Source organism: Notechis scutatus, chromosome 11 (genome assembly GCF_049901735.1).
Source record: "Notechis scutatus isolate UNSWTSFEM ecotype Mainland chromosome 11, rNotScu1.2, whole genome shotgun sequence".
In the NCBI taxonomy this organism is placed as follows: Eukaryota; Metazoa; Chordata; class Lepidosauria; order Squamata; family Elapidae; genus Notechis; species Notechis scutatus.
Genome location: NC_142019.1, coordinates 13,349,329 through 13,360,690, shown reverse-complemented (window position 1 = coordinate 13,360,690; position 11,362 = coordinate 13,349,329). Strand labels below are relative to the sequence as shown.

Here is an 11,362-nt window from a genome sequence, read left to right as displayed (position 1 = left end):
CCTCTCCTTCAAAAAGTCCAGTAGTGAACTATTTTGTCATCACCAGGGTAACGTTGAAGGACTCTTCCCGACTGTGACATTTTATATTAATTACAACAACAGACTTCAACCAACGGTGCTTTCCTCCAAACCAGGAAGATCATCAACCTTTCAGACCTCAGGGGCCACTAAATTCATAATTTTAAATCCTGTGGACCAATAATATGATATGACCATTTATTTTATTTTACTTATTTAATTTGATTTGATTTGTCAATCACTTACAAGATAATAGGTATAAGTGCAAACATGAGTAAGAATGAGGTACAAATAAATGGGGTCAATAGGACAGGGACGGTAGGCACGATGGTGCACTTATGCATGCCCCTTACAGACCTCTTAGGAAAGGGGTGAGGTCAATGGTGGATAGTTTGAGGTTTTTCCCTGATGGTTTTAGAGCCCCATAATATTCGTTTGAAAAATTCAAAAGCAAACAATTGGTTAGATATGGTATGGACCTGGCAGTTCCACAGTCATCTCCTGAAGGGTGACTCCTCTTTTCTCTCTCTCTGATTTTGTGACACCCATGTGAAGCAAATAATATAAAATAAATGACTGAGAGCTCAAAGGCAGTCAAAATAACGCTTGATTAAATGAAAATTGCATTGGGCATGCGGCAGAAATGACAACCTTGTCAGGCCATTCCTGGAACTGTCATTTGTGTGTTAGCCCTAAGTGGAAGGCTACAGTTTGTTCACCGTCTGCCCTTTGATATCGGCGCTTGTCTTAGTATCCTGACACGTGCACAGATATTTTTTTCTTCGCAGCAAATTAATCTGATAGAGGCTGGGTGTTGGGGGACTCCTAAGATTAAAGGGGGTTGCTTATGGTTGAAGGTTAGGAAGATCCCCAAAACTAGACATATAAACAAGAGGAGTGATTATGTTTGTTAAGTAACAGGAAGACTCTAAATTAAACCCTCTAGAGTCATATAATATTCTAGGATTTTAGGGTTATAGGGTTTTGCCTAACCAAATATGTAGTTAGTTCCAACTCTCAGAATTCCAAACCAGGATGAACAGAATAGCAAAATAAATTATTAAACTGGAGTGAAGAATTACAAAATTTGTATTTGTTGTGATGCAGATTCAAAGTCACTTCTTTAGATATTTTAACTATTTCTTTTACTTTTCTTTCCTTCTTTCCTCCCTCCCTCCCTGCCTCTGTCCCTCCTTCTTCCTTCCTTCCTTCCTTCCTTCCTTCCTTCCTTCCTTCCTTCCTTCCTTCCTTCCTTCCTTCCTTCCTTCCTTCCTTCCTTCCTTCCTTCCTTCCTTCCTTCCTTCCTTCCTTCCTTCTTTCTTTATTTTATTTTCTTTTTTCTTTTCTTTCTTCTTTTTTTCTTCTTTCCTTTTCATTTTCAAGTATTGTCTTTTACATTTTATTTAAAAAAATTAAAAAGCAGATGCAATGGTTAAACTCAGAGGTGGTATTCAGCAGGTTTTGACCGTTCAGGAGAACCGGTAGCGGAAATTTTGAGTAGTTTGGAGAACCAGCAAATACCACCTCTGACTGGAGATTTTACAGTATCCTTCTCCTGCCACACCCACCAAGCCACGCCCACAGAACCGGTAGTAAAAAAATGTGAATCCCACCACTAGTTAAACTGGGATCTTGTTTGAAACAAAGAGATCCAAAGAAACTAAGACAAACCCAAGTCAGTTTGCTTACAGTTTGGACAGAATCGGGGGGGACGGGGGAATATCTGCAGATGTGCTCAATCAAGATGGTGGCTCTGACACCCCTAAAAAAAGAATCACCCCATTGTCCTCCACCCTTCTTTGATTTTTACAACCACACTTTGGGGATATCCATCAAGGCAGTTTCTTGCAGTCATTTAAAGGGAGATCTGTGTACATCCTCAAGATTTCTGGGCTTAAACATTTCTCCAGTTTGTCCCTGAAATAATAATAATAAAGAAGATGGACTCTGCTGCACTCAGAACGCTGTCTAGGCCATGATGTAATTGCCACAAATGTTTCTACGCCATACAATATAACTATTATCTGGCTTTGCTTCTTCCTTCCCCTTCATAATTCACCTTCCTTTTGATTGTCCTGTCATTGGAAGACTTTAGATTATGGACCATTTATTCTCCGAATATTGCTATTATAGTTTATTAATAGGTTGTGAGGAAAAATTTATAGCTGCATACCCAGAGAGATTAGCAACCGGAGTGCAGCCGTTCTCCTGATGGGCAATTAATTTAGGCTGTGCAACTGACAAGTGGAAAATATTCCAAGTCCCGTCTCCCTCCCTCAATCTGTCAGAGACTTCTTGACTTGAATAATATTCTGTTGTCAGTCAGGCAATAGTGGGCCTCCAGAGGATGTTCCTAATGGAGTGGATCTTTGTGAAAAAGAGTCAGAATGGCTGAGAAGGTCATCTTAGACATCCCTTTCGTCTACTTCGGTGATTGCCCTGAAGGTTCACTTGCCTGAGCATACTGCACAAAGGTTGCGTTTGCATATCACATGGAACGACCAACTAGGCCAACTCTATCTTAGCGTACGTGACGTGAAACCCCAAATCTGTTGTGGTTATTTAATGGCATTGTCTGTCCACATTGCTGGAGAACTGAGCTGATTGATGCGTGCTTCTTGAGCTGAAGACGGTCTCCACCTCTGGGCTAAGGCACAGAAGTTAAAATGATGACAATCCTGTTTTGCAAGCCATGGCCAGAGACGTGCATAATTGGTCCCCACAGATAGCATTCAAGGGATTGAACAATGTCTTACATATTGGCAAAAAAAAAAAAAAATCAGAACATAAACTACAAGCTGAATAGTCAAGACCTTGTTGATGATCCAAACTCTGTCAAGGACCTTGGAGTACTCATCTCAAATGATCTAACTGCTAGAGCCCACTGTAACTACATAGCCAAAAAGGCATTAAGAGTTGTTAATCTAATCTTATGTAGCTTTTTCTCTGGGTAATATTACACTACTAACTAGAGCATACAAAACATTTGCTAGATCAATACTGGAATACAGCTCATCAGTCTGGAACTCACATTACGTATCTGATATTAACACAGTAGAGAAAGTCCAGAAATATTTCACAAGAAGAGTTTTCCACTCTTCTACTGGTTGCAGAATACCTTATGCCACCAGACTTGAAATTCTAGACCTAGAAAACCTAGAATTATGCTGCCCTTGATCTGATCTAAATACAGTATATAAAATCATACATTGCAATGTCCTACCTGTCAATGAATACTTCAGCTTCAACCATAACAATACAAGAGCACACAACAGATACAAACTCAAGGTAAACCGCACCAAACTTGACTGCAGAAAATACGACTTCAGCAACAGAGTGGTCAATGTTTGGAATACTCTACCTGACTCTGTGGTTTCTTCCCAAACCCCAAAAACTTTAACCTTAGATTGTCTACTATTGACTTCTTCACCCCTTTCCTAAGAGGTCTGTAGGGGGCGTGCATAAGCGCACCAATGTGCCTACTGTCTCTGTCCTATTGTTTATTTTTATTTTTCTTATGTGTATCCATTTCATGTATTCATAACTATGTTTATACTTATACCCGGGGGTGGGATTCTACCAGTTCGCACCTATTCGCTAGAATCAGTTGTTAACATTCTAAGCAGTTTGGAGAATCGGTTGTTAGAATAAATTATTGGCCTAATCCTGTAAGGAAGGCAGGAAGGAAACATTCTGGTGTAGCTTACCAAAAATGCCTCTCCATTAACCCTTATTACATTCTTGACAGGACTAGACTTCCTGTCTCAGGAACGTCTCTGGAGTTTTTTTTCCCCTCCTTTGCTGGTACTTTGCTCATATGGAGTGACCATTCAAAGTTACAATGGCACTGAAAAAAGTGACTTATGACCATTTTTCACCCTTACGACTGTTGCAGCATCCCCATAGTCATGAGAGGCCAGGCAAGGAGATGCGTGCCTCGATGTGAGTGATGTTGAGTTGGCCACACCCAGCCAATAACATGACCACCAAGCCATGCCCACCCAGTCACATGATCACCAAGCCATGCCCACAGAACTGGTTGTTAAAAATTTGAATCCCGCCCCTGCTTATACCTATTATCTTGTAAGCGATTGACAAATAAAATAAATAAAATGTCACAAATTGGGATCATTCAATGCCCGGTTTAAGCCTATGGGGTGAATACAATCATTACACAAAACCAGGTGTGGTTAGATTCAAGAGAAGAGAAAATTCATAGTTCTGGGTTGAACTGTGGGATCCTTGGTGCTCCCTTCAGCTCGCTGGTTTTCTTGAAGATGTTTCATTATCAAACTAGGGAATATCATCAATGCTCTTCACCAAGCTCAGAGAGCACCAAGGATCCCGCATGGTCAAAATTGGACTATTCATATTCACAGGAGAGCAGGAACTCCAAAGTTGGTCTCTCTGAGGTTAAATCACTTTATCCAAGAGTAACACTGATCTGGGATAAAGTGTGGCCTCATATTTCTGAACACAAGTAAGGTAGGGAAAGCAATAGAGGGTCTGCGTAAATTATCAACTGCTCTAGAAGAAAATAGAATGGATTGGAATGGAATGGAATGGAATGGAGTGGAGTGGAGTGGAATAGAATAGAATAGAATAGAATAGAATAGAATAGAATAGAATAGAATAGAATAGAATAGAATAGAATAGAATAGCTTTATTGGCCAAGTGTGATTGGACACACAAGGAATTTGTTGGCTGTTCAACCCTGTGAACTGAGAATCTTTGTTTGGGAAACCTACAACTGCCCCTAAGAGATCCTTTCTCAAATAGGACCTTATGAAAGGGTTGAGTTTGCAAATCCAATCATGGCAATTCAAGGAATTGTAGACCCAACATAACTGGCGTATCCCAGATAAGGAAGGGATAACATAAGGCATGACTTTTAGATTACTCTTCCATGACCTCTCAGATCCCACTTCGAGCCCCCAGCATCTAGCTACAAGTTGTGAAATTACTTGGAATATTGCATCCAATTTTGGTCACCACAATGTAAAAAAGATATTGAGACTCTGGAAAAAAATGCAGAGAAGAGGGACAAAGAAGATTGAGTGGCTGAAGCATATGAAGAATGGTTTCAGGAATTGGTATGTCTACCCTAGTGAAGAGAAGGACCAGGGGGACATGACAGCAGGGTTCCAATATTTGAGAGGCTGCCGCAGAGAAGAGGGGGTCAGCCTGTTTTCCAATGCACAAGAAGGCAAGACAAGAAACAATGGATGGAAATTTAAACAAAGAACGAAGTAATTTAGAACTAAGAAGAAATGTCCTCACAGTTAGAACCAGTGGAACAGCTTTACAGGTAATATTCAGCAGGTTCTGACCAGTGGTGGGATTCAAATATTGTTGCCACTGGTTTGGTGGGTGTGGTTTGGTGGGCGCACTTTGTGTGTGCCAAACGCGCACTTTGTGCAGGCACAGAGACATTTGCACAGGCACAGAGGCGTTCTAACTCGCCTCCTGAAAGCTTGCACGATCCTGGTCGCTTCGGCAGCTGCCGCGCAGCACTACTCTGTGCTGCGCAAAGAAGCTGCACTTCAAATTCGGTGGTGAGTATGGTAGCCCAGATGGGTGGGTGGGTCGAACAGCACAGTGGCGGAGAGAACCAGTTTGGTCTCTACAGCTCATCGCTGCTACCGGCTCTCCAGAACCAGGCAGAACCGGTCAAATACCACTATTGGTTCTGACCAGTTCTGAAGAACTGGTAGTGGAAATATTGAGTAGTTCAGAGAACTGGCAAATACCACCTCTGACTGGAGATTTTACAGTATCCTTCCCCTGCCAACGCCCATCAAGCCACACCGACAGAACCGGTAGTAAAAACAATTGAATCCTACACGGAACAGCTTGCCTTCAGAACATGTGGGTGCTCCAAGAGTGGAAGCTTTTAAGAAGAGACTGGGCAGCCAGTTAGAGAATGTAGAATGGGAGAGGTTCTCCTGCTCGAGCAGCAGGTTGGACTAGAAGATCTCAAAGGTCCCTTCCGACTCTGCTCTTCTGTTCTGAAGATGTGAGTGAACTGTGCTTGTGAGCAGGGAAACCAGCAACAGTGGAGTTCAGCTTCACGCACCTTGGGGAATGATTTTTAAGAAAGGATGGAAAATGCCCTTCCAGGCACATCGTCACGTTGGTGATACGCGCACTGCAGCATTCAGCTGCCAAGGTACAGTAATTGATTAAACCCCCAATAGCACCCTCCTCCTGGTTTCAGAAAATGTGCTTATGCATCTTGAGTGTAACCGTGGAGGAGTGCTACCAGTGTGCCAGTGAACACAGGTGCAATAACACACAGCTTTTGTGTTGACAGGACTTGCTTAACTCGTTCTGCGCCCACATCACGCCCTGTTTGTTTCCTTGGGTTTTGGGTGGTGGCCATGAAGATTGTTGTCTTTCCTGCAGCCTCCCCAACATGGTGCCCTCTGGACGGGCATTCCCCATTGGACCCTAAGGCAGGTTGGGGAGAAATTACCTGCGTGGGTTGAGTTCTAGGCACTCTTCCTTATTGTACCGGAAATTGTGGGTGTTTTCTTTCTCCAGCAACCTGAGCCAATGCAGGGCAGGGCAGGGATGTTTCAACTTGAGATGCCATGCATGGTGCAACCTGTCAACATGGCTCATTGTTTTACCTGCCACCGCCTGGATTGGAAGAGCTTCCATGGTTAGTCAACTCGCCCAGAGGGAGGGTGGAGGCAAGCAGAAGAATGGAAGAGGCGAAGAGGAGGAAAAACAATTTACTTTAAAGTCTCTTTTTCATTGCGGAGAGGTGCCCAAGTGGCATTACGTGACTTCTGCATTGGGGGCGGAATCCCGACATTCAATGGAGCCCCAATTTTTTGTTGTTAAGCAAGACAGTTGTTAAATGAGTTTTGCCTCATTTTGCACCTTTTCTTGCCACCATTGGTATGCAAATCACTGCAGTTAGAATAGAATAACAGAGTTAGAAGGGACCTTGGAGGTCTTCTAGTCCAACCCCCTGCTTAGGCAGGAAACCCTACACCACTTCCAACAAATAGTTATCCAATCTCTTCTTAAAAACATCCAGTGTTGAAGCACCCACAACTTCTGGAGGCAAGTTGTTCCACTGATTAATTATTCTATGAATTGTTCAGGAAATTCCTCCTTAGTTCTAGGTTGCTTCTCTCCTTGATTAGTTTCCATCCGTTGCTTCTTGTCCTGCCCTCAGTTGGCTTTGGAGTGTAGGTTGACTCCCTCTTCTTTGAGGGAATTAAGGTTGTTAAGTGAATCTGGCTGCTGCATTAGCTTTGCTTATCAGAAGGCTGCAGAAAGGGATCCCAAGACCCTGGGACATTGCAACCGTCATAAATAGAGACCAGTCGCCAAGCGGCTGAATGTTGACCATGTGACCAGGGGGATGTGCAACGGTCATAACAGAGATGGTATTCAGCAGATTCTGACCAGTTCTGGAGAACCGGTAGTGGAAATGTTGAGTAGTTGGGAGAACTGGCAAATACCACCTCCGACTGGCCCCGCCCCCATCTGTTCTCTGCCTCCTGAGTCCCAGCTGATTGGCTGGGTCTTCTTTTGTTGCCCTGCACAGGAGAATGGAGCTGGAAAGCAGGTTAGTAGGGTGGGGAGGGAATGGGGATTTTGCAGTATCCTTCCCCTGCCAAGCCCACCAAGCCACACCCACAGAACCGGTAGTAAACAAAATTTGAATCCCAACACTGGGTCATAAGTGTGAAACACCATGATAAGTCACTTTTTTTCAGCACTGCAACTTTGAACAGTCACTAAACGAATGGTTGTAAGTCAAGGACTACATGGAGGGCAGGGGAGGTCTTCCATTATCCAACTGTTAGCCAAAACTCATTGGCGCACCCAATGCCTCATTATCCGGCGTATGACTCAGTGTCCTCATTTGGCAAAGTAACATTGCGTTCCTCAGATCCATCAGTTGGTTTTCATAGGAGGTTAATCCCCCTAGCAGCCGCCAACTTCTTCTCCTCTTTTGGAGTCAAGGCCATTTTCTCTAAATATGTGGTCTTTTAAAAATGACACGACGTGACATTGCCTGGATCCTGTTCCAGAATGCCACTTTGCACTGAGTCTACAGAAAATGCCAATTTTCCATGCCAGAACTTATTTGAAGTGACAGAGAGTTTCGGTGCTTTTCTGTGGTAGTCCTCAACTTACAAACAGTTTGTTTAGTGGCCGTTCGAAGTTCCAATGGCACTGAAAAAAGTGACCTATGACTGCTTTTCGCAGTTATGACTGTTGCAGCATGGTCACATGATTTACATTCGGATGCTTAACTCACATTTATGACAGTTGCAGTGGCTCAGGGTTTTGCGACCTTCTGCAAAGTCAAGGGGCAAACCAGATTCACTTAACAACCATGTGGCTAATTTAACAGCTGCAGTGATTCACTTAACAAATGTGTCAAGAAAAGTTGTGAAATGGGACCCAATTTCTCACTTAACAAATTTCTCACTTATCAACATAAATGTTGGGTTCAATTGGGGTCCTAGGTTGAGGAGTACCTGTAGTAGGATTGGCACAACAGGCCTGCTTTTTGATTTGCATTTCATTATTTTATTAATAGAAATGAAACATAATTAAAAAGTCATGGTGGTTAGAATGCAGTATTGCAAGCTAACTCTGCTCACTCCCCACAGTTCGATCCTGAGCAGCTGTTCTGACACAAACCCTTTTCCAATAAGACAAACAATAATCAAAGGGAACAGAAACCTTTTAATGAGTCTTACGAATCCCTGGTTAAAAGGCTGCTGCAAACTAATTAACTTGGATAAGCACAAGCCTTGCCAAAACTGTGGGAGATTGCCAAGAATCACAGATAAGAAATATTTCACAACGCAAGAGTCTTCAAATATCAAATTAAGATACTGTAATGTCCAAGAGGCAGGAGTTTCAAAATGTCTTTGCTTCCTGCAAAGAACGTTCGCTTCACAGCTGGCTTTTATCTTCTTGAAGGAGGGGGCATTAGCTTGCAGCCTTAATCCCGAGTCGCCTTTGCTGTTGCAGCTGCTCTTTCCTGCGAGCAATCCTGCGTGCACAACGCACTTGGCACAGGCTCCCCAGGAACCTCCTCATCGCTGCTGCTAGCCCTCACAATCTCTGAAGGCAGCACTCCACTCCCTAATGGTCCTGGCCCCTCATCTGAGTCCTCGCTCTCCTCAGCCGTCCACACCCGCTGCTAGCTAACCACAACACTGGCTCATAGCTGACTCAGCCGTCCATCCTTCCAAAGTTGGTAAAATGAGGACACAGATTATTGGGGAGCAATAGGCTGACTCTGTAAACCACTTAGAGAGGGCTGTAAAGCACTGTGAAGCGGTATATAAGTAAGCGCTAATGCTATAATAGTAATTTTTAAAGGGCCAGCATTCCCGAACGTAAATCGATGGGTATGGATGTGTGTACGGATGCTAGCCAAGTCCATAGCAAGCTTCAATGACATCATCAAACAACGCTGTTTTGTCTCATGAAGTCACTGCACAAAAGACATGAACCTGACATCTCACACAAGTACCCTTTGAGCAATGGCCCCATCACATGTGTCATCCGTTGCCCCCAGAGCTGCAATAGCATGCAGTAGTCCTTCTATGGCAGATTTTTAATTTAAGCTGTTTAACAGATTTTGGAGAAAGTGAAAGATACACAACACAAAGAAAGAAGAAGGAACTGCTAATACTGCATGAACAAAACATTACAGAAAATCTTTTTAGCCATGCATTCTTCTCTTCCCTTCTCCTTGTTTTCCTGACCGCTAACCTAAATATTTGTATTTTACACGGAACACGTGCAGATCCTTTCAGGCTGATGGCTCCATGCATTCTTGGATTGCCATGCTGGATCCGTGTGCCAAAAAGAAGTCCATTGAGGCAGGATAAGAAATTGAAACCAAAGCTTGATTACTTTGTAGAAAGCTTGGCAGCAAACTCTCTATTTTGGGACCGATTTTTCTCTCAGTCTGACTTTAGCTTAGTCTAGTACAGGGGAGTCAAACTCAAGGCCTGCAGCCGGATGTGGCCCGCAGGGTGCTTAGATCTGGCCTGTGGGGCTGCCCTGGAAACAGAGAAGGACCGGCCTAGGGTGCTTCTGGCGGCGAAAATGGAGCTCAGGAGGGAGGGCTGCAGCCAAAAATGGAGCCTGGGAGCCATTTTTGTTGGCAGAGAGTTTGGGCCACCATAGGCCCCCCCTGATGTGATTGACATCAAGCTGGCCATGCCCACCCCTCCCCCTCGAGGTCAAACACAACCCTGAAATGCAGCCCTCCATGAAATCGAGTTTGCAACACCCCTTGTCTAGCATATTTTGTAAACCTTGCCAAATTTTCCCCATTTACAGGTCTCAAATACAAAAAGACCATGCTTGGGAGTCTATGGGGAAGAGGTCAAAAAAAGTCAAAATGGCAGCCCCAACCATGAGTTCAAATCCCCGCCCTTTTTTTCCCATGCAACACAACACCTGTGATCACCTGCGTTTATACTTCCTATCCAGAGAGTTAAAAAGGGCTTCATAAGCACTGCAAATTACTAAAGGCGCACACACACACACACACACACACACACACACACACAAAGTTAAAAACCAAATCAGAACAGAACAGAATAACAGAGTCGGAAGGGATCTTGTAGGTCATCTAGTCCAACCCCAGGGAGTGGGGGAGGTTTAGGCATTTGGGATGGGGAAGCGAGATGGTGTGGAGCAGTCCCATGAGAATAGGAAGGGAGGTTTGAACTCATGAACTGTGGCTCTGCTGAGTGGAGATGTTTATATTTGTTCAAGGCCAACCGTCCTGTGGCCCAGAACACCTGCAAAGGGGATTTCCCATAACATCTTACTGGATGCTGATTGGAGACTCTGTGCTGGACCATGGGGTGATTTTTCACTGTCTAACTTTTGGGTGGTTTATTCCAGACCTGGCCTTGCTGTGTTATATGTGTTAAATCACCTTTTTTCTCTTTTCTTTTTGTTGTCGTTCATTTGCTTTGTCTATTTCTCTCTCCCTCTCTCTTTTTTCCAACATGCACAAACAATAACAATTACAAATACAGAAACCTTTATTGTACAACAAAGATTTGGATCTAATTTGCAATTGTTTATTAATGCTGTATTTAGTTTCAATGTAACATTTAGACAACCTTCTGCTTATTACCTTTTGACATTTCCAAGCAGAGCTAACAATGACAGAAAACTTTTTTTTTTGCTGTACCTTTAAAGGCTTTAAGTTATCAAAATAATATACTGATTGATCGATCCGTTGATTGGTTATATGCCATCACATCATTTTCAACTTCTAGCTATATGGATAGATTTTCTCCATGATCAAAACACTATAATGTCTGATAATAAT

At 43.3% G+C, this 11,362-nt stretch overlaps 1 long non-coding RNA gene across 1 annotated transcript in view; it reads left to right on the top strand.

Moving 5' to 3' along the window:
• Window positions 1–5,840: 5,840 nt before the first annotated feature.
• The window catches only part of LOC113415543 (uncharacterized), a 43,329-nt gene continuing 37,807 nt past the window's right edge, over window positions 5,841–11,362 (top strand). The window contains exon 1 of the long non-coding RNA XR_015750802.1: window positions 5,841–6,187. This is a non-coding gene — a long non-coding RNA (uncharacterized LOC113415543). The remainder of the gene's footprint in view (window positions 6,188–11,362) is intronic.